This window comes from Simochromis diagramma, unplaced genomic scaffold, assembly GCF_900408965.1.
Source record: "Simochromis diagramma unplaced genomic scaffold, fSimDia1.1 OVJJ01000753.1, whole genome shotgun sequence".
NCBI lineage: Eukaryota > Metazoa > Chordata > Actinopteri > Cichliformes > Cichlidae > Simochromis > Simochromis diagramma.
This window is the reverse complement of record NW_024387523.1, coordinates 15,913,871-15,941,654: the sequence shown is the minus strand read 5'-3', so window position 1 is coordinate 15,941,654 and position 27,784 is coordinate 15,913,871. Positions and strand designations below refer to the sequence as shown.

Genomic DNA, 27,784 nt, shown 5'->3' with positions numbered 1-27,784 from the left:
ACAGTATCGATTTTCCCCCCACCCCTAATATATATATATATATATATATATATATATATATATATAAAAAACACCCAGCACGCCCCTGAGGGCGGTTTATCCTTCAAGCTCGGGTCCTCTACCAGAGGCCTGGGAGCTTGAGGGTCCTGAGCAGTATCTTAGCTGTTCCCAGGACTGTGCTCTTCTGGACAGAGATCTCCGATGTTATTCCCGGGATCTGCTGGAGCCACTCGCCTAGCTTGGGAGTCACCGCACCTAGTGCTCCGATTACCACGGGGACCACCATTACCTTCACCCTCCACATCCTCTCGAGCTCTTCTCTGAGCCCTTGGTATTTCTCCAGCTTCTCGTGTTCCTTCTTCCTGATATTGCTGTCATTCGGAACCGCTACATCGATCACTACGGCCGTCTTCTTCTGTTTGTCTACCACCACTATGTCCGGTTGGTTAGCCACCACCATTTTGTCCGTCTGTATCTGGAAGTCCCACAGGATCTTAGCTCGGTCATTCTCCACCACCCTTGGGGGCATCTCCCATTTTGACCTCGGGACTTCCAGGTTATACTCGGCACAGATGTTCCTGTACACTATGCCGGCCACTTGGTTATGGCGTTCCATGTATGCCTTGCCTGCTAGCATCTTGCACCCTGCTGTTATGTGCTGGATTGTCTCTGGGGCATCTTTACACAGCCTGCACCTGGGGTCTTGCCTGGTGTGATAGACCCCAGCCTCTATGGATCTTGTACTCAGAGCTTGTTCTTGTGCTGCCATGATTAGTGCCTCTGTGCTGTCTTTCAGTCCAGCTTTGTCCAGCCACTGGTAGGATTTCTGGATATCAGCCACCTCCTCTATCTGCCGGTGGTACATACCGTGCAGGGGCCTGTCCTTCCATGATGGTTCCTCGTCTCCCTCCTCTTTCTTGGGTTTCTGCTGCCTGAGGTATTCACTGAGCACTCGGTCAGTTGGGGCCATCTTCCCAATGTATTCTTGGATGTTTGTTGTCTCATCCTGGACTGTGGTGCTGACACTCACCAGTCCCCGGCCCCCTTCCTTCCGCTTAGCGTACAGCCTCAGGGTGCTGGACTTGGGGTGAAACCCTCCATGCATGGTAAGGAGCTTTCTTGTCTTTATGTCAGTGGCTTCTATCTCCTCCTTTGGCCAGCCTATTACCCCAGCAGGGTACCTGCTCACGGGCAGGGCGTACGTGTTGATGGCCCGGATCTTGTTCTTACCATTCAGCTGACTCCTCAGGACTTGCCTGACCCTCTGCAGGTACTTGGTGGTTGCAGCCTTTCTAGCGGCCTCTTCATGGTTCCCATTCGCCTGCGGGATCCCCAGGTACTTGTAACTGTCCTCTATGTCTGCAATGTTGCCTTCTGGTAGTTCAATCCCCTCAGTTCTGACTACCTTCCCTCTCTTTGTTACCATCCGACTACACTTCTCCAGTCCGAACGACATTCCAATGTCATTGCTGTATAGCCTGGTAGTGTGGATCAGTGAATCGATGTCTCGTTCACTCTTGGCATATATATATATATATATATATATATATATATATATAGTGGAAGTGTATGTGCATATTTGAGCCTGTGTATACTGCACAATCTTTACCATATGTGGATTAGAGAAAATCCATAATACATTCACTGTTTAAATTCCTAAGCCATGAAAAAGATCATGAAATCTATACATACAGTAAAGTAACACCTGTATCCATATGTTCTGCTCATTTCATGATATAAAACTGTATGTTTTTTTTTTTTTTAAATGTATGTTGAAATGTTTGCTTGGTAGATGACACTTCATGTAGAACATAGTCTGGACTGTATTTCCTATAAGAGTGAGCAGCTACCCATGGCTTATGTGTGACTGGAATGCAGAACAGCCTTATTTTCACAGCTACATAAAAAAACAGACACAAAAAAAGCAATATTTCAGAGGCATGCACCATCAGTCAACACCAATATCCTGTTTGCTTTAACCTCCAACACAATGGCAGACTTGTCTGAAACTCTAAATGCTTCAATGTATGCATGAAAGATTAAAGTTCTTTGAAGCCTGAACAGAAGAGAAGAATAAAAACTACCCCGTAGAGCTCTCTGATTTACAGTATCAGCCCCTTACCCCAATGCCATTTGGATCTAAATACAACAGAATCTCTCACAGCATTGTAGTCTACAGGTGATAATTGCTGCTTTGCTCATTGAACCTTCACTATATTCATTTATGTAATGGGGCATAAATGGTCCATACAGTTTAGTGATAAGCCCGTCCTCATCACTGAGCTATTAGACACTCATCCTACATGCCGCACAGGAGACTGTATACCAGTATCTGGGTTCAAGCATGTGTGTCATGAGGCTGATGGTACGTGTATTACATTCAGAATCACTCCCGTTTCACTCTGTCTGACAAACAAAGGTAATTGGATCATATTAAAAAAAAAAAATCCCATGATAATCTGGCCTTAAAGAGGGGCTGAAATATTGTCTAGTACAGAGCATAATGGCTCTAAATGGGGAAGGTGGGGTGGGCAAGGGCGGGGGGTGATTTGTTCTGCAAGGTACATATCCTTCTTTCCATAACCATATTCTCATTCCATTCACATGTGGCTGGTCAATGCAATTCCATAGGGCAATGAAGATGGAGAGTGCAGCTGCAGCACCACACTAAAGGTAGAGCAATCCATCACTGGAAGCTGCTGGTGAGCGATGTGTAAATGTTAAGGAATATTCTGCATTATAGCCAATCCACTGGCTTCTTATAAACAGAGGAATGCTTTAAATGAGCTTGTGGCTTTTAAAGGAGTCAGCATGTCAGCTGAACTATTGGGTTAGCCACTGATGCTTAATATTTTTAATACTGAAATGGGAGTGGCTAAAAAACAAACAAACAAAAACACCCCAAAAATCTCACCTCTATTTTAACCAACACACTAATCGGAGAACAATAGTGACAAAGTGTGAAGCAGACATTATTAAGAAGTGCCTCTATAGTTTTCTATGAATACCCTCAGGGTTACAGAATCCTGTCTTTTTAATGTATTTCGGTGCCACCACCACTAAAAGCCGTGCCTGTGATCTGCTATTTTGGCACTGTGATTAGGTGGTATTATTAGTGCCATGATATTAAGTCGTCTCATTTTGGGAAGGCGGGAGCGACTGACAGCTCTGAAACAAGCGTTTGACACTAAAACCGTCACTAATGCTAATTCCTCCAGTGCTCGTGAAAACATTAATCTTTAATAATGACACAAAGACCTTCTGTCGAGGGGAGGGGTTACTTCCTGTCCTCTCAAAACCTCTGACAGCCTCACTCACTCAGCTGCTCAGCATTTTATAATTTGGTGCACATAAAGGATGGGGAAATCTGTTAAATATAGACTGAGCCGAAAGAGAGCGGGCAATGCAACATAATGCAATGTGTGATGGCTGTGTGTGTTTGTGTGTGTGTGTTTTTAACCCTGTGTCTTTATGAGCCTCATTGAGGGTGTCCTTCTTCCTCTTACCATAAAAAGCATTATGTTCAGAAACAAGAAAACATTTAACACAAGCTAAAAGAAAACAAAAAAACTATCAGTAATGGAGGTCACGGGTGGGTAGCATCCGCACACTTATAATTAAACAAAAAAATCACAAAATGGATTTGCAGTGTGTACTCGTCTCTCTGCTTGTGTCTGTGTGAACATTTGGCTAAAGATATTTCTCACAGCGCAATTTACCGGTCCAGCGAGACATTTCCATTTCATCTGAAGGGTTTTGTTATTCAGAGGCTCTTGCATGCGTGTGTGTGTGTGCGTGCGAGTGTGTGTATGTGTGCAAATACACAGCACCAAGCGAACAAGAGATTTAAAGAGAGCTTCAAACTGCAGTGAAATGAGTCAGAAGGGGGGATTAGCGAGGGGTTATAAGCCTGTTGTAGGAGTTAGGGCCTTTTTAGCTGAAGATCAGACAGAAGGCAGCACTACAGCCAAATCAGGCGCTGTGTTCTTCCCACACTTTGCTTTTCCCTTATCCTTATCATTGTTGCTTTGTAATAACTGCTGCATGTGCTCTCATTTCTGAGGAAAAAAAAAATCTCTGTTTTAATTGTCGAGCAACAGCCTGAACGTGGACGCAAACACAAGATAAAAAGAAAAAGAAAAACCCAAAACAAGTCGGACAATGATTGCAGTGCACACATGGACAGAACGTGTGTGGTGACAATAGAGAAGTGAAAGGTATAATTTCCACTAAGAAAAACAGAAATCACAGAACAAAACACTGTTGTACACACAACTGACACTTTGTCGCAATCATTAACCCTGTAGAAACAAGTGTTTGGAAATTCATTGACTGGATAAATTACACCGTTGTCAGTGTTTATTTATGTTTAAAGCCCTGAGCAGAATATCTATGAGGGACACATACTTTAATGAATCTGTCTTGTTGCCCTATTAGTTGACACAAGTAAGATCCAGTTGGCTGCTTTTCTTAGACAGACATGCACATACAAATTTATGCACGCTTTCATGTGTGCGTTTCTGCACGAAGCGTACAGAAATGCATCTCACAGTGGTGCAAATGTGACAAGGTGGGAGCAGAGTGAACGTGGATTGACCTGGTGATTGACCCGACGTTGACCGTTTGGCATTTTCCATCCAATTATTAACATTTGCCAAAAAGAGTAGCAGCCCAGTATGGTGTTTAGACTGCATCTGTGCTTATTTGTTTTAGGATGGAGGATTAGCTAAAAAAGTGTATAAGCTAGCACTGTTGCCTCACAGCAACGAGGGTCCAGGGTTCAAATCCATTCTGTGTAGAGAGTTACCCATGTCTAGGTGGGTTCTCTCCAGGTACTATAGCTTCCTCCCAAAGTCCAAAGACATGCAATCAGTGGGGTTAGGTTAACCGGTGATTTTAAACTGACCATAAGTGTGAATGTGAGCATGAATGGTTGTGTGTCTCTATGTTTTAACCCCGCGACAGATTAGCGACCTATTCGTGGGTCCCCTGTGACTATGAATTGGGTAAGTGGAAGAAAATGGATGATAATAATAATAATAATAATAATAATAATAATAAAACTCAAAATGAATGCAAAGTTAGATCTCTTTAAATGGGTTTTTGAATCCAGTTCTAGGTTTTAACCTAAGGTACATTCATCCCCTGTGATCATACAATGAATCTAGGCAGATGTAAAAGCCATAATTACAACACTGTTATCTACTATCTGAAGCTAAATGTGGTTGCGGCTTAAAGATAGTCTCCTTTCCTCTCAGAACTGGAATGGGTTATAGTTTACGAAGGTGTATAATCATGTCTGTGCAAATGACAGGAAAGCAATTGTGCAATTCTATTGAAATTCATATGATGGAACAATCTGCCAGGAAGGAGACAGGGATGGTGATGACAGATCATTCCACTCAAACAGCAAACACACACAATCATGCTGATGCAGACATGCCCAGATAAACATAAACACACACACACACACACACACCTTTAAAACTGTATAGCAATCAGATTTGGCTGTCAGCCAGTGAAAGATATTACAGCTATAATTCATTACTCGCTGGCCTGGGCTGAACCTGGATTTTACTGTCAGGAATGAATAGTAAAAAATAAGTAAATTGCCGTTTTTATGCAGCTAATTCAATTCAATTCAATTCAATTTTATTTATATAGCGCCAAATCACAACAAAAGTCGCCTCAAGGTGCTTCATAGATACAGAGAAAAACCCAACAATCATATGACCCCCTATGAGCAAGCACTTTGGCGACAGTGAGAAGGAAAAACTCCCTTTTAACAGGAAGAAACCTCCGGCAGAACCAGGCTCAGGGAGGGGCGTGGCCAGCCGGTTGGGGTGAGAGAAGGAAGACAGGATAAAAGACATGCTGTGGAAGAGAGACAGAGGTTAATAACAGATATGATTCAATGCAGAGAGGTCTATTAACACATAGTGAGTGAGAAAGGTGACTGGAAAGGAAAAACTCAATGCATCATGGGAATCCCCCGGCAGCCTACGTCTATTGCAGCATAACTAAGGGAGGATTCAGGGTCACCTGGTCCAGCCCTAATTATATGCTTTAACAAAAAGGAAAGTTTTAAGCCTAATCTTGAAAGTAGAGATAGTGTCTGAAAGATGGGGCCTGATTATTTAAGACCTTGTATGTGAGGAACAGGATTTTGAATTCAAAGCTAAGGAATCAAAGTTTTATAAAAAAGAATAAAATAGAAGACAGAGGAAATATATTGGAAAAGGGGAAACTGGTATGTTGGTAAAATGGAAGAAATATAGTTGAAATCAATTAGAATATCAATGGAAACTGATTGGAAACAAGAAAACACAAGAGGATTGTACCCAGACAGACCATAATGATCTAGATGAATGAGGTACGTATGTAAGTATGAATCTTGATAGGCATTTTTCACAGAGGAGGTAGAGTTTGGAAACTTGAGTGTCACCAAGTGAATGAACCAAAGACCTCTTTTGACTCACTTTAGCTCACCTTTGTCCTTTATTTAAAATGCCAGGTTAGAGCTTTAAAAAAAAAAAAGAAGTTCAAAAAGAGATTATAAGACTTTTTTTGCCCTCCAGTTTTCAGCTTTAATTAGGCAGATAAATATCAATGTTAGTCAGCAATTCAGAGTCTCACTATTCTTAAAAGGAACTCGAATACATCTGCATAATCTAAAATATAATATAGTATCCTTTAGGTGCATTTTGAGAGAAATGCAGACTATGTTTGTTGCAACATTTCACAAATATTTTAATGAATAGAACTAGATCCTGCTTTTTGTATCATAACTCTGGTTTTACGTGGCCTTTCAACACAATCTGCACTTTCAACACAAGTTGAAATAGACACTCATCTTAAATTTGGTGTGTAATCCCATCAACCCCAGAGAGTTGGAAGCAAACTTTTTCGCAAACATAAGCAAGTAGTTTTGGTTCATAAACTGTAAGTGCCATCCATCCATCCATCTTCTTCCACTTGTCCAATTCATGGTTCCAGCAGGGCCGGAGCCTAACCTTTTCAAGGACCCATAACTCATAGAGAAAGAAAATGATTAATTCTCACATTCATATATGACTAGCTTAGAATCACCAGTTAACTTAACATGCATGTCTTTGGACTATGGGAGGAAGTAAAGTACCGGAAGGGAATCCATGCAGGCACAGTGAGAACAGAAGGCCCCCTTTCAATGTGGCCTCGGGCCTTAGGCCTTTGCATGCCCCAAACCAGTCTGTCTTTGCATGCCCCAAGGCAAGCAAATACAAACTGTTGAATTCCTAGACTTAGTACAGTCTGTTTTTTATATTTCAGGGTTTTTTTGTTTTTGTTTTTTTACATTATTATGAGTGTCTGTTTCTGTTTAATGATTCTAACATCTGAACTTATTTCTGCTGGTAAGAGCTACCAACGGAAAAAAGTTCTTCTAACTTTAACTTGTCTCTAAATTGCTTACAACCCATCCAGCAATTACCAGTTATACATATTTAACTTATGGTTGTCCATAGTTGCCAAAGTAGTATTACTGTATGTTTTTTAACAGACACAGTTCTTTAAGAGTGAGTGGTCATATGTGTATAAGCCAGAGGTGGGACCAAGTCATTGTTTTGCAAGTCTCAAGTAAGTCTCAAGTCTTTATCCACAAGTCAAGTCTCAAGTAATGTCAGGCAAGTCAGAGTCGAGTCTCAAGTCACTGGTGTAAACATTTGCTAGTTAGATGAAGTCAGCTATCTCATCATAGCAAAAGAGAAGCACCACCTTCCGTTCTTTATGCAACTTCAACTGTCGGAGAAAGTTGGAAGTTGTTCCATCTCTGTCTGTGATTCTCTTCTTGCATGTTTTGCATATTGCATTTCGGTTTTTTGTTGACTACTTCATAGTTTATGTACCTGAAAAAAATAACTCCTTGCAGCATTTTTGAGCGTTTTTTTTTTTCTTTTAAAAAAAAATCTGGTTAATTTGATTGGCTGTGCTACAGCTCACGCACACATACGTACGGAGTGTGGTTTGAATACAACAACAACAACAAACTTTATTTATAGAGCACATTTAAAAACCAGTGGTATACCAAAGTGCTTAACATAAGAGACACAGAAGTAACACGAGTATTATAAGGCCTTAGCAAAGTATCAAATATACTCACAGGTCAATAAATGAATAAATGAATGAATGAATTGAATTAATGGTGCACACTTTCTATATAATATGCGTGTTAAATTTTATATTTGGGGTGAAATATCAAGTCTTTTCAAGTAAACCGGTTCAAGTCCAATTCAAGTCCCAGGTCATTGGTGTAAAAGTCCAAGTCAAGTCACAAGTCTTAGAACATTTTTTCAAGTCAAGTCTAAAGTCATAAAATTAATGACTCGAGTCTGACTCGAGTCCAAGTCATGTGACTCGAGTCCACACCTCTGGTATAAGCTGCATATCTCATTAAACCGACAGTATTTACGGGGGCTTGTTACCCTGTTGAATTGGATCACCAGTGCCCGAGTATGCCAAGAGGAACCACACTGTGAATCAGTGCCATTTATTTACAAAAGACAAAAAGGAACCCATCACAACAATTTTGATCATAACCATAACTGACATTTATGATTCATTATGTTCTGGGAAAGAGAGCAACAGTCTGTTCCTGCGAATGAAGGTCTACAAATCCATTTAATGTGGGCTCATTTTAAAAGCAGGATATGAGAGATGGTGTCAATCAAAATTCTGATCAAGCAAAGGGGATCTGTGAGGATGCCTATCAGAGCTTGTCCTTGATTGGGTGCACGCTTCAGTCATGTCATTAGTTCCTTTGCAGGACCCTTAGTTGAATATAAGTTGGCAGGAAATGAGATCGGGGGAATAAGCGCCAGCAAAGATAAAATCCTTAGAAAGGATGAGTGGGATGTAAAAAAAAAAAGAGAGAAAAAAAAATCCCTTTCACTACCACGCCTCCAGACCTGAAGTGCATTTAAGGGCTGCTCATAAATACGTGATGACTAAATCCACAAAGCCAGCACTGAGATAGGAAATTTGTGGGGATGACGATGTGTCATGAGACAGCTGGAAGAGGAGAGGGGTAGACAAAGCAAATTTGCACTTTACCTGAGTAATGGTAAAGTACCCCCCCAAACAAAAACAAAACAAAACAAAACCTTCCCATTGATTCATTCTCTTCCGCTTATCGTTGTCAGGGTCATGGGGGGACTGGAGCCTATCCCGTGCTATCTTAGGGAAAAAGGCTGGGTACACCCCAGACAGGTCGCCAGTCTGCCGCAGGGCTAACGCATAGAGACAGACAACCATTCACACTCACATTCACACCTATGGGCAATTTAGAGTTGCCAGTTAACCTATCCCCACTAAGTGCATGTCTCTGGAATGTGGGAGGAAGCCGGAGTATCCAGAGAGAACCCACGCAAACACAGGGAGAACATACATTCTAAATACATATATATTAGATATGGATGTTCTTTACTATTCACTATAGTCCTTATGAATGATGAAATCACAACTGTTACTTTGCTTAAGTTTGTCTTCTTACTGTGGTGAAAGAAGCCAGATTGACATTAATTATTCACTGCTTTTAACAAACTTTTATCTATTATTATTATCATATTATTGCATGTGTCCTCTTTAGGCTAACTGGCCTTTAAAACTAATGGCTTTGATAGACACTTTTAGACAACTATGTTGTTAACATAGTTGTCAGTTACTATGTTGTTAACATAGTTGTCAGTTAAAACAGTTATTTTTAGCCAATTTAAACCTATTCAACCACACTCTAATTACTACTACTACCTATTAAGCTAAATTTTCAACTCTTTCAAATTGACCAGTTATTCATTAAAAGAGCTAATTAAGGTTTATGGCCAACTTTCTAAAAAGAAGTCGAATTTCACTCTTTTTTTTCTGTCCTTATTTTGACCAGATGCACTGTAAACCCATTCATCCACCTACGCATCAATCCATTCATCCATCCATTTTCTTCCATTTATCCAGTTCAGGGTTGCAGATGGCTACGGGGTGCCTGACTGAATAGAGAATGAATAAAACAACGAGAAAAAAGCAAAGATATTTTATTGTTCTCCAGTTGAAAATTACTTGTTTTTTGTTTTTCTTTTTTTTTTTTAAGTCTTCAAATGGGAGTAAAGAAGTTTGAAGGCAGTGAGAGATAAAGAAAAAGAGCTGAAGAATGTGTGTGTTTGCAGGCACACAGGGGACTTTCAAAACCACACTCAAAAAATAGGATCTTCAAAGGTAGCCAGCTCATAACCAGAACAGCAGGTCTGTGAAAGGAAAATACTAAAAGACACACAAAAATAACATACCAGGTAAGAGAAAGAATGAAAACAAACCTCCAACACTGACTGGTTTCAAAAAGGGAACAAAACTTTTAAGTGAGTATAGAGTGTAGGCAGAGAACTCGGAGGCGACTGGCACGGGAAAGAATGATAGGAGTGGACAGCTATACACAGAGGTACATGTGTACAGGCAGACTAAGAGTCTTTAGATGTTGATAAAAGGGCAAAAATAAAGGCAGCACACATTCCCACATAAATACTGGGTTGACCTAATTGCTAAGTCATGAATAGGCGACTGATTTTGAGCACAAATGTTCAGTCTGTTGTGACAGGATGTCTAAATATTAATGCAATATTGTTGTTTACTCATATTTTCCTAAAGCTGACAGGACCTGAGCCAAAGCAAAAGGACACAATAACACAATCCGTTGCCAAAAAACAGGACAACTATTATTTTTAGGTTTGCCCCATACCTTGTGCTGGCATGATAACAAACATCACATAATAAAAGGAAATTATAATCATGTAGGTGTGTGATATAAAGGACAGGTAGGAGTACAAAACAAGATGCTGCTCTTACAAAAGATGTAAATTATTTCGAACACTTGCGAGTATGAGCAGCGAATGGGAATGAGACAGCAACAGGAAAGCACAGAGAGGTGGGAATAGATTCTTGTGAGAAATATGAGCATCTGACAGACAAAACTGGTAGACGCAAACACTGGAAAATGGCGCTCACACCCGCTGATTGTTTACGGGCGTTACAAGATATCTCAATTGGTTCCTTTATTGGCCTCATGAGGTGTTAATGGGGGGAACACGGAAGGGAAGGCGAGACGGAGGAGTTACATTGCATCCCGGGTGAGTCCAGTAAAGCTTGGGTTGGCTTCCAACCCTAACTCTAACACTGATGGATCTGCTAACACCTTACCGCGGTGCAGCATGGCCGAGCCGTCTCACTGATCTTACTCTCTCCACCACTAATCTATCCATCTCACACAGACAAGACAGACCCACTGGATGTATCGCCTTCCAATCATCCCATCACGGTTAACCGCAGTCAAAAACGAAAGGAAAGAATAGAAAAAGTGTTAGAGAGAGAAATAGGTATTGATTTGATCAAATATACTGCTGTGAGCAGGTTTGGCCATGCTCAGCAGCTTAGCACCCCGAAATAGAAGGCATGAAGGAGAGACTTGGTGTGGGTGGCCTGTTTAATAAGACAGCAATGAAGAGGGGAAGCAGGAGTCATGACTGCAGCAAACAGAGGGAAAATGTTGCACAACAGGCAGAAATTCTGAAAAGGGGGAACCTTTTCAAAAATGTGTGTGGCAGAATGCACATTGAAACAGACCATAAAGAAGCCAACAGTCTGGCTCTATAATGCTTAATTTGAAAGTGAATGTGAAAGCAGGTGCGTATGAGATTAATGCTTCTGCTTGCCTCCAGATAGTCGTTCATACAAGTGTGACTAACATGGGAGTTTGTTTAAAACATGGTTGTGTGACTGCTTGGGTTTCTAGGGGTTACCTTGGTGAATATAGTGTGATTAGAAATGATGCAACAATAAAATACCGTGCGTGTGCGTGCATCCGTGTGTGCATGTGTGCAGAACTGTCTCCCTCTGGCAACGTGACAGGGATATGACTGGTTGTAATTGCCTGCTCCACTCGACTCAGCGAGGGGTTAATAATGCCAGTAGCCCCTTATTCCTACAGTCACCTTCCACTGTACTGCTCTGACAGTTGCATTCACTCTGGCCAGAATAATCACGTATAGTAAATAAACAAATGTAGTTGCATCTATCTTTACTCATGTATCATGTACAGCATCGGAACACCCTATAGATCTGCTGCTTTGCACGATTCGCCTCCAGAATCAGATCATTAGATACTTGGTACATTCTCCATATTATAAATAGCCCAGAAGGCTTAATAGCAGTGCTAGGCATTGGAATGACTTAAGATTTGATAGACGCAACAGTCCCATAACCCACATTCCCATCATACCTTAAGCTCAATTGGATTTAAACCACATTTTACATCAGGGTTTAAGACATCATCAGCTGCTATAAATTACTAATCATACTACTGTTGAGAAGTATAATATGTGTCAGCTGGAACTACTAGACACTTATCACAGCTCAGATACTGAATGGTGTGATATTCATTTAGGAATGTAAAACAAGCATTCAGTATTCATTACAAAAGATTAACACTTTCAGGAAATACTTTGAGGCTCAACTCACTGATTTGAAAGCAAGAGTTCTGCTCTGCTTCCCAGGGAGGGGCACGAAAACCATCTCCATTAAAAGACCCTGTAGCCCCGTGTTCCCCAGCGAATGTAAGAGATTGGCAGCATCTAATTACATTCTGATGGGGTCTGTTCCTTTAAGGTACTAAGGTGCTATTCCATGAAGAGAGGCATTCTGAGTCTCCCAGGTCTCCAACTTGCTACTTTTAGGATCACCGTTTAAATTGGGTCCTGGAAAAAGGTGCTGATGGTGTGTTGAGAGGAGATTGGGCTGCTATGATACTGGAACCGCAAGGGGAATTAAAATGCTGTCATGCCGCAAGCAATAAAACTTATCTAAGCATCACCTGGGATTTTCTTCTTCACTAGAGCATATATACACAAAGTTGCAAAGTACTATAATGTTCCTGTGGAGTGACCACCTGCAGATGTAATAAAAAGCTAAATATGTAACTTGGAAGAGATTATATTTGAGAGATCATGCTGGTAAGTCAGCTGTATCCACGTACACAAATGAGGTTAAAGCATCTTACCTTCACGCTCAGGGTGCAAAATAGGCTTATTACCACTCCATCATGCCTACTGTGTTTATGTTAAGCTTTTACAGTTGTATTCTTTGTTTTAGGAGACATTGCACTTTCACCATCTTAAGGAATCGCTCACTTTTCCACAATGTGCGCCAGAGCTTTCTTGTCAATAAAACTACACGTCTGCAAAACCCAGACAGCAAGAAGAACAGCGTAACAACTCGGGGGCCCGTCTGGAGAAAGGTATAGCTTGAGAAATAATCTCGGATAATGGCATCTGCTGAGGTGGAACTGTAATTTTATGATTTCATGTGCCACAGTGTGTATGATTGCAGCTGACACTGTTGAATAGAGAGCATGGGTGTGTGCGTGTGGCTATGCACACAGTGCAAGGCTTGACAGGAAAGTGTTAATTCAACAAAGAAGAATAAGATCCATTGTGAGAACAGGCATGCAGTTCTATTCCAGCAGAGTCAAGGTCCCAGTGTAATGGTTTCTTCTTTTTATTCATTTCATATATAAAGATACGGTTAACGTCAGTGAGAAAAATGTTACTTTAAAGGACAATGGCAGCCGCACATATCTGACCATGACGTGGAGTGTACTATTGACAGTGTATAAATTACAAATACTAGCAATAATAATACAAATTCCGTTGCGGATACAAATTTTGATGACGTTGAGTGTTAAGTAAGTCTTTTTAAAAATAGCTGTTAATAATTGCTGTATGTGTGGCGATGTTCAGGCAAGATACAGCCACAATCGTACTACTAAGATGTCCAAAGAGATCGTGATAAGATTAACTGTAGTAAAATTACTCTAAGTACAAGTGAAATATTTGGATTGTGGATATGAAAACAGGGCTCATACACAAGCAGCACAGAAAAACATCAAACTACCACCTTATGAAAGAGTTAAAGAGTATATTTGATTAGAGAACCACTAGCATATTTTAGGATTTGTTTCCCAATGGTTGATACAACATCCCAATCCTTCACACACAGAAACCTTTTACCTCTAATTGTACCATCTGCCATGTAAGATGTTTTATAATCCTGCGCGGGAGATAATGCATTACAAACAATCAGAGATAGAACAATCACTCTGTGCATTTCTGAAATCCAGAAGAAGAAAAAAACAGACAAAAAACTAAAGCTCCAGATATATGAAGCATCTGCAAGTACCTGAGGCAACTCATTATAACTTCGGCAGTGAACCAGAGAATTGCGCAGTATAGTCACATCCGTTACCAGTCACAACAATCATCATCTAGCCAACTGATATGTCACAAATCTTTAGCTTTATGCTTAGCCAACAAATAATTGTTTGTAGTTTTTTGCAGCTTCTGTTTACTGCAAACCAAACCAACTCTATGTCAGCAGATCACACTTGTGGGAGTGGTTTTCAGCTTGGTACAGATATGAGGCAACACATCAAAGCTCCCAGCTATTCTTTTTGGGGCTCCTACTGTCTGTGAACCACATGATCTACCAATAGCAATATCATACATTATATGGTTTAGTTTATAAGCTTGGCAAACTTGTTCACAATCATTTGATATATAGGTATATTTATATAGCTGTATGTTAATTCATAATGCCAATAATGATTAGCTAGAAACATAAAAGCTGCTCTGAATAATCAATATTTTTAACATAACCATTAGGCAAAGAGTCACAGAGTCAGCAGGTTTCCTTTGAGCAAGGTCAAAGGTATGTGGGAACTAGGGTGAACGTAATAAGAAGGTTCAAAAGGAGCGTATGTCAAACCTGTGTGTGTATGCGTGTGCACTTTTTCCTGACACTGTGCTATGTACTCAGCATTTACACAGTACAGATACATTGCTGATGAAGATCACACTATTGGGACATCATGGCAATGCCTGTACACACTGTGTGGGCGAGTAGGGTACTGCTTCATAGGAGCACAGTGGCCTATCACACCAACCTTAATTGCACTGCTAGCCTCTGCAACACTCTCATTTCATCTACCTGTCTAATTGCTGTGAAGGTAGCAGGAGGGCCACGTGATGATGAGAGCCTGGTCACAATGTTTAGTGGGGAGACAATAAATTACACAATGCTTCTGTGAAGGGAACACAGTCTGGCTCCATGAGGGTTTGAATTTCTCTGCTGTGCTCAAATCAAAACACATGTATTCATTTTTAAAGCATTTCAAGCTGCATGTTGGCTCTTAAAACTAAAAGTGTCACTGAAACACTCTAGTTAAAGACAGAAGTACGGTGGCCCTGAGAGGTCAAATGCACTACAACTTGAAAAGGTCAAACACCAGCAAACAGAAAAATGCTGCAGAAGCATACAAAACACAGCAGAGGTTGAATGATACACAACGAAAGTAGAAACAAAAAAAACACAGAACTGTTTTTGGGTGGACAATGTTACAGCTGTGGAAGTGACAGAAACCAAAATGTGCGAAAAAGTAGCATGAAGGCACACTTAAGAGACACTTAAAACAAGAAGAGGATTCATCAGTGTTGGGAGGAAGAAAAAGATGCAGATAATGTGTCTTTTAAACACGTGATTCATATAACACTCTAGACACATTTGCTGTTAGCTGTTTATTGTTAGCTTATCACTTCCACAGCTGTTCTGTTACGTTATTGCCCCTAAAAACAAATTTTGTTTTGTTTTTTTGTCTTTTTCAGTGTGCATGTGTGTGTTTTTTTTTTCTATATCTGTTGTGTTTTGTTCAACCTTTGTTGTGTTTTGCGTGCTATTGTAGAGATTTTCTATTTGCTGGTGTTTTCTTAAGTTGCAGTGCGTTTGACCTCTCCGAGCCACCGTACTGAAGTCTGTAATGAAAATTTCTCATATGCAGTTACTGATTGTATATTAAACAAAAATGTTACCCCAGATAGGGAAGGTAGTACAGAATACCTTGAACCTTCATTCTTGTTAATGGCCAGCAGGAGGCGACTTGTTGCAGAAAATATTTTTTTGCGTATAAGGAGTAGAAAAAGAGCTTGCATCTTATTTGATGTAATACTTCAATCAAAATGTTCCTTGTTTGTTTATGCTTTCAATTATTATTTTCAAGTATTTTTTAATAAACAGAGCAGTTTATTATAGATCGTGGTTCCATTTTGAGATGACAAAATAGAAAATGATGGTTTGAATACCGTGTGATTCAAACTCTGAGTGTGTGAAAACACATGATTTTATGGTAAGATCATCTCGACTCATGTGGTTTTAGAGTAAAACAAAGACAAGATGATCAAAATGCTCAACTCAAAGTTTTTAAAGTGCAAGTGCATAAACTTGTAGCTATGGCCATCTTCCACATACAGCCTATGGTTTTTCTGAGTACAAAGAGCAAAGAAGTACGCAGTGTGCTCAAAATATTTTGTATTCACTCCCTGCACAGCTGCTGCTCCCACTTATTCTCCACTCATCCTGGGAGAAAAAGTTGCTTCAGTTCTCACCAAGGCAAACAATGCCGCACTTCAGCTGTGTTATACAACACAAAGTGGAATTTAAAGGCAACACAAAAGCGCACAAAGTCAACAAACCTGAAACAAAGACCTGTCAACTCAGGGTGAACATGTTTTAACTTGAGCACAATTTTGTAGTTACCCCGAGCTGTAAAGTAGTATCTGACTCCACAAGATGAATGTGCAGAGAAAGCGACAAAAGATGAGGGTCTGAAGGGAAATGAGAGAAACAACAGGAGCTCCTTGTAAAGCCTGGATTTAGTCAGTCTGAACTGTCACAAACAAGCGTCACAAACACAGTCACTTTCTGCTGTTTAAGCGTCTGTACTGCCATTTTGGGACATGCACACTTGATGTAAGTGGCCAAAAGACAAAGCAAATCACAAGAAAAACCAAATGCGCTTAGAAAGCCAAAGCCTCCCCAAAAGGTACTCCACTGCACAAAATCACATCACCCCACTCACTGCCACTCTGCACCACTTATATAACCTGTAAGACCTCTATATGAGTCCGAGATTGAAATTCTGGTGAAGTAGATGAAAACTGGCAGGAGCTATTACATATATTCTGTGTAATGTCACCTCAAGCAGGTCTCTTATCACTTGGAATATACCAATGGAATGCACTGGGGGCATGACTGGAGTCCACCATATCTAGAATTGGGGAGAGGTGAATACAGACTCAAAAGCAGTCAAAAATAGAAAAGCGATCTGGTCGTAAAGAATATTTTTGTGTGAAATATTAAAATGTGCTTATTAGTCCAATTGATGTTAATGCCTTCCAAATAAAAACTGGCAAACCTCACATTCCATTATATAAGATGAGAAGATTTTGGAAACTTTGAGTGCTTTGAGCTCTGAGCTTTGAGGCTACGAGTGCAAGCAATTTACTTTTAAGTTAAAGGCAGTTAAAAAAAAAAAACAACTCAAAGTAATGAAATATCTAAAATTAAATTAGACAGAGTAAATTTATGACGGAGACTATAAATCTATGTGCAACAAGTAGAAGAATATTTTAGACTTTGCGGGGTATAATAACAGCGTGGACTAAAAATAAGGCTGGTGTTTCTGTGTATGTTACATCGGTGATGACAGTTTAGATTTAGGTGTTATATTATATTGCAGAATTGCTTTTTCACAAGATTCCACCACTTGCGACTCAGTTTTTTTTCTTTAATGACATATAAATACTTATGCTCTGTCATATGTCTTAGAGACATGCATTGGCTGCCCTCCAGCATCAGGCGTAGAGGCAGAGAGATAGGAACGACAAAGTCTGGTTCTGGAGGTTGGAAAGCGCTGAATCAGCTAGAAGACCGTGGTTCAAGTTCTGTTCAGCTTTGTGTTTCCACCCTTGCCCTGCTTTGTCTTCACTTGCTTTGTACTTTAGCAGTTGCTTGCTAGGTAAGGTACCAAAAGCTGTTTGGTTAGGTTTAGATTAAGTTGCTCATTCACAGTAACCTCACGCATAAACCCCCCCAAAACAAAACAAAAGCAAAACAAAGTTGAATGCATTTATATGTGGCACCAGGGGGAGATCTTTTCAGTCATCCATTTGTGATAAGATGGAAGTAAAAGACCGATCTCACCATTATCATACACCTGGTGCAGCACATCACGAACACCACAGGACACCTTGTGCATATCTTTTAGATCATAGCAGAATTAGTTCTCTCCGTCTCTCTCTCTCGCTTAATCATGCCTCTATCTTTGCATTGCAAACTCACAAAGAGACGCACTATCACCCTCGATTAGGCTCCGTTTTAACATTTTAACATGTACGGAAAACACGATGACGGGTCCATACCACTGGGATTCGGCTAATCATCTCCATGGCAACTCTGCCCTGTCAATGCACACACCTGTCACAGCGTGAGTCTATCCAGCTTGCCGCTGGGCTGGAATTCCACCTGTCCACTTTGCTTCTTCCAAAAATGCACAAGCTGCAGCTTTGACAAGCCACTGGACCTGAGGAGGTGCTCTGTGCACTCACACAGACGCACACATGCGCACTGACACGTCTCATGCATAATCACACATGTAGCAAACGGCCCTTGCACAGGACTAATGAAACATGAAAAGTGGCAACGTATAAAATCACAGCGTGTTAGCGCTGAATGTCTGTCAGATTCTTTTTCTCAGCAGGAGCAAATTAAAAAAAAAAAGTATTTTATAAGATATGACTATTCAGATAAGAGATTTCAATCACCATTTTTTTGGAACAGCAGTTCTCAAATCTGTGGCTGGAGAAGCTTACAGAGGAAAAAAAGGATTCAAGGACCTGCTCAAAAATATGTCCACTAAAGCTTTTTAGTGTAGTTATTTCAGAACTTTCATGAAAACAGAAACACTTTTAAATTTTAATTTTGTTAAAAGTGGCATACATTTAAATTGACTTTGACTTTACAGATAATATATGTGGACTTAGTTTAACAGCATTAATGCATTGACTGGATTTGTTTGCTAGCACCTGAGGACAAATTTTGGTCCCTAGTTGCAACTTAATGAGGCCCTATGAGGATCCCCAGATCTCACTTCAAGAACCATTTCTTTGAGCTACTAAGAGGTAGGAAATATAGGAAGCATTCTTTGCATCAAGAAATTCTGTACAAATCAACACCTTGACACAAATATATTGACTGTATGGCTGTGACTCCAGAGGTAGAGCAGGTTGGCACACATTAACACATCAGATCCCACAATACCAAGGCTCTTTTCTTCTGCTCCGGCAGAGCAGAGCATTCGACTTGTTGGCTTGCAAACACAAAGTATCCTCCCCTGTATAGAGCAGGAACGGAGGGGGGGGATGGGTGCAACAGAGAGCCACTCTGCTGATGATAAGGCCAATGTGCTGGGGCAGAGGAGTCTGCGCCCTCTGAACGCTGAGTTACGCAGTGGAACTAGACCCCCTCTGTGTGTGAGCTGCAAAGGGCAGCCACTTTGTGTGTGTGTGTGTGTACATTTCTTTGAAAAATGGTGACTTAGACATTTCACATTACATAATACAGGAAAGTAAAAGGTTAAAAGAAGGTGTGTTGAAGTGTCTGCATGGTAATGTTGCAAAGACAAGGAGAGGGAGACAAATGGAGGGCTGTAACAGGGTTGCAGAGGTGGGTCTGGGATGGAAAAAAAATATGAGATTTGTGATGTATGATGCTGAGTAAAAGCAATCATGAACTTAAGGAAATCCTTGCGGGCCCTCCTGTAAAGCGCTATAAAACTGCAGCTTTAGATGCTCTGAATCAATACGATCTGCCAGCTCTTGCTCTTTCTCCATCCCAAGGGCTACACATTATGAAAAAAACATTACATAAAAAGGCAAATATTACTGTTGGGAAGCAGTTAGTCACAAACACACAGCTTAATGAGCACCAAGTAAGAACCTCAAATTGCACAGTCACTGCCCTGCAAAGATTCCTTTTTCATCTTTGCACAAAGAGTTACTAACACGGAATCTCAGCAAATTAACTGTTCTCTGCGGTCGTATTGTGGCAGTTTCTTATCCCTTGTGCGATCAATATTAATCAGAGATGTGAATTATCTCAGCGATTCAAGGCAATTAATTTGTTTTGGGGTTTTTTACAGCCCCCCCCCAACCCAAACCTACCTATCTGTTCCCAAGGAGGCCCATCCTTTAGCTTTTCCCTGCCAAAAGGCTTAATTAATTGTACGTAGTGAGTCTATAGGGCCTGTTTTTTCTTTTCTTTTTTTTCTTTTTGGCTTCCTGTTGATTTTCCTTTAGCTTTAGCCTCGCCCAAGCCCAGTCATGCTTATAGAGGCGCCCCAAACCAAAATGGCACTCACTACAAATATTGACACAGTCACCCAGGGGCTGCGCCAAACGAATGCTGCCCCAGTGACAGAGGCATCTGTGACTCCAAATGGAGCATGGCAGAGCACTCGAAGTAGGAGTGTACGATGTGTGACGTGGAGGAGAAGGACGAGGAGGCAAAGAAAGCAGATGCAGACTGCTTCATCTCCTTCCCCCCCCCCAGTTCTTCCTGAGCAACTTACTCTGGTTATCTCTCCGACCGACTCTTGAGCCCATTCTATACATTTTATGATTATTTCTTGGGTTTTCTCTCCTCATTAGCCCTTTCTCCCTTGCTGAGCAATGGCCTGAGCTGATGATGACTGATTTGCAAGGAGCTGACAGCGGTTTCTACATGGCACGATTAAAAAAAGTCTTCAGCCTGGATATTGGTGCGTTACTTAACAAGTGAATATGACCGTACTGCTATAGAATTTTGAAGCTGGGCACAGCTGTCCTCTTCTATCAATCCCAGCCTAACTGTACAGATCCAGAGAGGTAATAAGGACCCCGGTAGTATTTCAATTAGAGAAACGGTACAATGGATGGATGGGGCTAGAACATAAGGAGGAATGGTGGAAGGAGGAGAACAGAACAGGAAGCTCGTTAGGGAAAGGCCGGCGAAGGAGAGGGAACGTGTGTTTGTGTATGTAAGGGGGGTGTCAGAGGAACAATGGCTCAGCCAGGGTGCAGTGATCCAGGAAAGATCAAGCTGTCGTGTGGCCCCCTAGTCCATATGCACTATTTAAACAGCATGCACACACAGCTTGACGTGCCACCATCAGTTTTCATACTGCGTGTGTGTTTGTTGGTTTTGATGTATGCTCTTGAACGCTTGCCTATCCGAGTCATTTGAGCAAAAGTGAGACGTGAAACGCGGAGACAGATAGGTGAGAGAGAGGTTACAGTGTGCAGTGACTGTGTGTGCGTGTGAGAAAATGAGGGGGATGGCAGGTGGGTTGGGGTGAGGTGGGGGGGGGTGGATTTAGTGCTGCCAGCGTTAGTGCATGACATGTGGGTGGATATTGAAGATGTTATTAGTATCACATTTGCAGGTCTTATAAAACTGCCACAGAGCTGGGTGGTTTTCATACGTCTTCAGCTGATATGTGTCGCGCTGTCATTTGTGTTGCCTTTCCAGCAGCTGCTGGGTTGATCATTCAGTGATGGAGCGGTAATTACTTGCCGTCTCGTTTCTCTGTTCTGCTTAACCTCCCTGTTGCACTTTGGTCAAAATTGGCCGTTTCATAACTTTATTTTCCAATAAAGAGTGGTTCTTCTTCTCTGCTGCTTGACCATAAGGCTTTAAAGGCACCCTCCACAGGTAATTGCCAAGGATGTAAAGCTAATGATTTCTCACTAATATTAACTATAAGGCTTTACATTATTTACATTCCTTTTTTGAGTGAGAAGTCTTCTGCAGCCACACTCTTAATCTCGCAACAAGTGATTATTTCTCAGATTCCCCATTTCTGTCCTCCCGGGAACTAATTTACACCTTGCTTGAGCTAAAATTTGCAAGCATGCTGCACTGCTGTTGTGAATGAAACACTTGATCTCATTTCGGATCCGGGCACGAATGGGAAAATCCAGCCTGGATGATGCTCTGCATAAGGAGGCTCTTCCTGAAAGAGCTAGAGGATACTCGGGAGATTGTCATGGGCAGCAGCCTTGACCAGTCTGGCAAGGGACGGAGAAACTCTGAGTGTAGACGCTGCTTGTTGAGCAACACAACTCAAAAACATTAGAAAACACAGTGAGATGCCAGTTCTGTGCTCAAAGAGATGCTGAACCAGTCATGAAAAGGTTCTGCACATTGCATACACTGCACATCATGGCTATTGCATAACTTCCATAACTAAACTCAATATTTTAGATGGAAAAAACTCATGCACTTGTATAATAAATTACACACTGAATTCTAAATGATCACAAAGGTTGTGCTGATGTAAAGAATATGTTTTGATTCCAAGGAAACTAAGATACTGGTATGATTGAATATAAAACTCTTTCATGGCCGAATACTTTAAAGTTCAATATATACCTCAGACATTTACTCTAACTAAAGTAACCATTTCTCAGTCTTATTTCTGCTGCTCTCTAAATGTATTTTTATCAGTCACTACTGTGGTAAGTGGGTTGGCTTTACTTTTATTTGAGCAGGATTAAAGTTATGCCTCCTCCCAGCCCAGAGAGTTGCCAGCTCATTTTAATGGGTTTTTTTTTGTTTGTTTCTTTGGGGGTGGAGTTGTCATTATTGTTGCTGTTGTGGTGCTCACGCTAATGCAAAGATTACAATGAAAACAGCAACATCTGCTTCCAGAAGTTTAATCCCTCTGGATAATCCAAAGAATATCTTGTTTTATAGTTTCCATCGAAAGTAAATGGTAAATGGCCTGTATTTGTATAGTGCTTTACTTAGTCCCTGTGGACCCCAAAGCGCTTTACACTACATTCAGTCATCCACCCATTCACACCCACATTCACACACTGGTGATGGCAAGCTACATTGTAGCCACAGCCACCCTGGGGCACACTGACAGAGGCGAGGCTGCCGAACACTGGCGCCACTGGGCCCTCTGACCACCACCAGTAGGGAGTGGGTGAAGTGTCTTGCCCAAGGACACAACGACCGAGACTGTCAGAGCCAGGGCTCGAACAGGCAACCTTCTGATTACAAGACGAACTGCCAACTCTTTTGCCACGTATAATAGAGCTCCCAATGAAAAATCTTAAATTGGAAATTGGGGCAAGTTATGATTTTTTTAAATTCAGCTTCAGAGGCTGGGACTGTTATGAACATCTTCTATCAGCCATTTATTCACTTAATCCAGATTATCATACAGTAGGACTGCTGGAAACTACTCATTTGGAAATTTTATGGTGCTCAGTGGAAAAAAAAAAGAACAAATTTAATAAATATAAGCAGGTTTAGAAGGTTTGGTTTTGCTATCCTCCTTCTATCCTCTAACCAGCTGGGGTTTAAAAAAAAGGATGGGCATCAACCATGATTTGTGAGTTGCTCATCTGGGTTAAAAGCAGCCCTACTACTGCCATTGGTGACAACATCAGCCATAACCAACTGTAGCAGTAAAAAAAGCACTGACTTTAAATTAAACAAGAAGCTAGTTTGTGCTTATTTACTGCTCTCTACTTACAGGGTGGAAGCAGAGCAGCAGCATACACGGTTCTTCAAATGAAGATCCAGTATCCCCTACTGTAAAGTTTTAGAGTGATTCCCTGCACTAACAAATCCATTACATGATTACCAAGCTCCCATAGCAGAAAGACATAGATACTGCTGGCTATGTCTGACCTGTTAATCCAGATTCTAAATGATGCCAAGAACCAAAGAGACATGAATCATTGTCGCTGTTAAGTAGCATGTACCAGTTCACCCACCGGCTGCCGTAGCAAGAGTTTGTCTCGGCTCAGTGGGGGGAAAAGTAATAAACAAAACCAAGCAAAACAAAAAACAATGGAGGGAATTGTTTAACACGGCGCACAGATGGCGACTTGGGGAAGCAAAATAATCGAGATCGCCGCTAACACGTGTGCCACACTCCATAAATTAAAGAGGATCCAATGGCAGGAAATGCGGGGTTTGAGGTGGAGAGCGAAGAGAGCGCTCACAATGCATGCTCAACAGATGGGTAGAAAATAAGAGAGACGGGAGCAGAGCTCGGAGGCTCCTCTGCGCTCCCGTTGTCGCGTCCCGTTTGTCATCCCCGCTCAGCGTCACCGGAGCCACCTGCTCACTACCGAAGTGGGAGGGGGGGGGGCATCTGTGGGGCCGTTTTCTCCGACTAAACCCTGGCACGCTTATTTCACTGAAAACAGCACCGACTTAGACCGAGAGAGGCACTGCGGCAGACGCACGGCACAGTCAAAGAGGTGCCCACGAATGCGTTTTTCACCCACCCCATCAAATAATCAGACCCAGGAGTTTCATCAAGCAAGCGTTCAAAGGGCTTTCTGTTGCGTGCTGTGATGCCAGTACGGATGTTAGTCAAGAAGCCCCCCCCCCCCCCCTCGGTTATTCAATCCCCAGTGCACGATCAGTGGCGTCTTTAGTACATCCTGGCTCTTTAACATTCAATCGGAGAAGGCACCCACTCACCCAGGCGCAGAGCGCTCGCTGGGGGGTGGTGGTGGTAGGGGCTCGGCATCAGTACCTCGATCATAAAGATATAGATGCTGCGACCGGCCGACGATCGTTGCAAGCATCCCTAAACCTTTCGTGGAAACGTCGAGGAGAAATCCGCACGTGGGAAGAGGTCTGGTGTGTGGACCTTTATCTAAATTAAGAATGACATCGTGCCCCCCCCAACACACACACACACACACACACACACACACACACACACACACACACACACACACACACAAAAGAAACAGCTTCTTTCTTTTGTTGAGGTGTTGAATAAAGCCTCAATGCATCAATAAAGCGAGAGGCGAACCAGTGTGTTGGAAGCTGGAAATAAAATTGCCTGTGCGGGGTACGTGCCCACGGTGCTCTCTGTGCAAGTGTGTGTTTCTTTCGGCCACTGCGGAAAGTTACAGGTCTGACAGCGGGTTTTAAAGACAGACTTACAGTTCTCAGCGTCTCCCACTGAGGGATTCGGCATTCAGGGAGGATTGTGCTTTCAAGCAGAGTTCTATTAATGGGATCTAACTCAACGGCTCAGGCGTGTTTGGGGATTTTTTTCCCTACTGTGACCGCTACTTTCGCTCAGGTCCACGGATCACATACCCTCCCCCTTCCCACCCCCCACCCAACACGGATAACTATCCATACAGCTCAGTCTTGTGAAACTGCCCCGGACAGGCGAAAAATAACTGTACTGCAGCCTGAACGTTAGACTATATGCGTCATTAAAATCGGACTTCCACACAGCATGGATGACATGAATGAAATAAATAGACAAACCGGCAGTGTGGATGGCGCAAAGAAACAGTATTACCCCCCCCCCCCCCCTTTTTTTTTTTTTCAAAAAAGCTTTGAGTTGTGTGGGTAAAGCACGTTACCTGATCGCTGTCAGCAGCAGTTATTTGATGCGACGGCTATTCCCCGATCGGTTCCGCTGATACAAATTAAGTTTCCCATCCATGGCACGTCTCAGACTGAGAGGGGATACTATCATTCATTCACCCTCGCAGCCGCGCGGAATCTTCTTCCAACAAATGTTCTCCGCGAGGCATCCCACTTTGGCGTGTCCGAATCAAACCCAGAAACAATAAGTGTGGAAAACAAATCAATGATTCGATCAATTAAAAAGAAAGAAGAATAGCTACGGACATGAAATAATAATGATCAATTTAAAAGAAAAAGCATCCACAGATCAAATGAAAGAACAGAACAGAACAACGCAAAAAATAATAATGCTATGGCGAAATGAAAGAAGAAGGACTTCGTTATTGTAGGTGTCCAGTTTTGTTAGAAAATTTAAAATAATAATAATAGTAGTATTAAAAAAAATAAATAAATCCACGTCATATAATCTCCATGGTTTTACGCGTATATTCCAAAGCAGTGTGGGGACACGCTCACAGTTAACAGCGCCGCAATAGCAGGGGCAGAGTGGGATAGCGGCTTTATTTTCAACTGATGCTCGGTACTCCAAGTCCAAGGAAGCTCTTCTTTTGGTTGAAGCTGGGAGAGCGAGTAGGGGCAAAAACAAGAGAGGGGCGGGGGGGGAGAAATGGAAAATTAAAAAAAAAAACCAAAACAAAACACAATTTTTACTCCTTTAACTGCCTCTATTCTCTCCTCTTCTCCGTCACGGAGTAAAGCGTGTCTGCGAGTCTTGCCTGCTCTGGCATTTAGGATGGGTATCCACAGGCAGCGGCTCACAGTCGGGCATCTGGCTCCCCTGCAGTCGCTTCACAAGCGGAGGACAGAGATGCGCGCCCTCGCTGCCCTCCGCCGGGGATCCGAAGCGCGTTCACGGCGGAACACCCCCGCCCCCTTCTCTCTCCCCTCCTTCCTGTTCGTCCTAGCCTCAGTAGCATCACCCGTAATGACGTCAGCACGCGCAGTTTCCAAATACAGCATGTGCACGAGCCCAGATTTATTCAAATTCATAGTTTTTTTAAAAGGATAATTCTGCATATTTATAAAGCTGAGACAATTCTCTGGCTTGTAACAGTTCACACTTATTTTTCACTGATATTTCTGCAACATCTCCCACGTGATCAGGAACAAAAAAACCAAACAAAAACCACAGTCAGAGATGATCAGTTAACAGTTATTTCTGCTAAATTTGCTCTGCACTTGCAGCTTTTACTGCAAAACCACACACTGCACAGCTAAGTCCACATGCAACACCCTTGTTACCTCTTCATGCCTTCTGTTTCACATGTTGTAAAACACTGAATAGATTTAGCACGATCACTTTTTTGTTTTTAACCAGTCTTGCAATACTGGAACTAAAAGGCTATCACATAAACAACAGAAAAACACACTCTTTTAATATTTCCATTTCGTGTTGTTTGCTGTTTTGTGGTTTTGTGTATAGAAGTGTCCTCTGCAGTTTACATGATGTGATTAGAGACTGGAGAGCCTTCCTGTATTTGCATCAGGATAAGTAAAAGGGATGAAAAGTGCTGTCTGGACAACTTGGTTTTGGAGGAAAGGCCGTTGGGGTGCAGCTTCACTTGCAGACAGATATAGTTATGCAGTTTGGCCATATTTGAATGATTGAATCGGTTATAATGCAACCAAGCCAAAAACAGTCCAACCTTTCATGAATCCTTTTTTTCCACTTTTATTTTATGTAACAGTCAATATCAAGGTGTGACATCTGTGGACAAACAGAGAGAAGGTCAGGAGTAATAACGAACCACATGGCTCTGAAGACAAATGTGAACCGCTTTACTTTCACAGCTCGGATCTGAAAATTGCTCACCACTGGGCCCGTTTGAACGGAGCTGCAAATGACAGGGAGAAAAATAAAAGCTATCACAGAACTATGTCTAGCAGATTACAGCATGTCAGAGCCTGAATATTAACCACAAATTGTTCAGCTGCTGCAAGTTCATAGATTTGCCTTTAGAGTAACGCTCCATTTTCTCTGTTCATCCACCTTTTTGTGACACAGTGGGCGGTCAGGTTTCTAGAGCAAATTTTCCTATGGAAATTTGGCACTCACGTGCCACAAGACTTGGGGGCATTACGTCAGATTCCTGAATTGCATTATGCAGATTCATTTTTAATTGGGAAATAATGATTTTTTTTGTGGTGACACTAAAATCGTGCTATTAAAAATGAAATGAGTCTGTATTCATTAAATGTGAGGACAGAATGCATGTGTCTGTATTTAGCAGCTTTATCAAAGGAAAACTGGGGGGGGGGGGGGGGGGGTATGTCTGGGTGTACAAGTGTGAACTGATCTGTTAGTCCTAAATTCCTCCACTCTCAGAGCTCTTATGCTTTCTATGAACATTTTTTGCTTCCC

General features: G+C 41.7%; 1 protein-coding gene across 13 annotated transcripts in view; it reads right to left on the bottom strand.

The window, feature by feature from the left end:
• adgrb2 (adhesion G protein-coupled receptor B2) overlaps positions 1–26,258 on the bottom strand; it is a 258,273-nt gene extending 232,015 nt beyond the window's left edge. For 7 of the 13 annotated variants that reach the window (XM_040020287.1, XM_040020285.1, XM_040020280.1 and 4 more), the window contains exon 1: positions 25,356–26,258. The gene's annotated coding sequence lies outside the window, so the exon portion shown is untranslated. The remainder of the gene's footprint in view (positions 1–25,355) is intronic. The other 6 variants (XM_040020279.1, XM_040020286.1, XM_040020291.1 and 3 more) reach the window with 1 other exon arrangement.
• Positions 26,259–27,784: the final 1,526 nt, after the last annotated feature.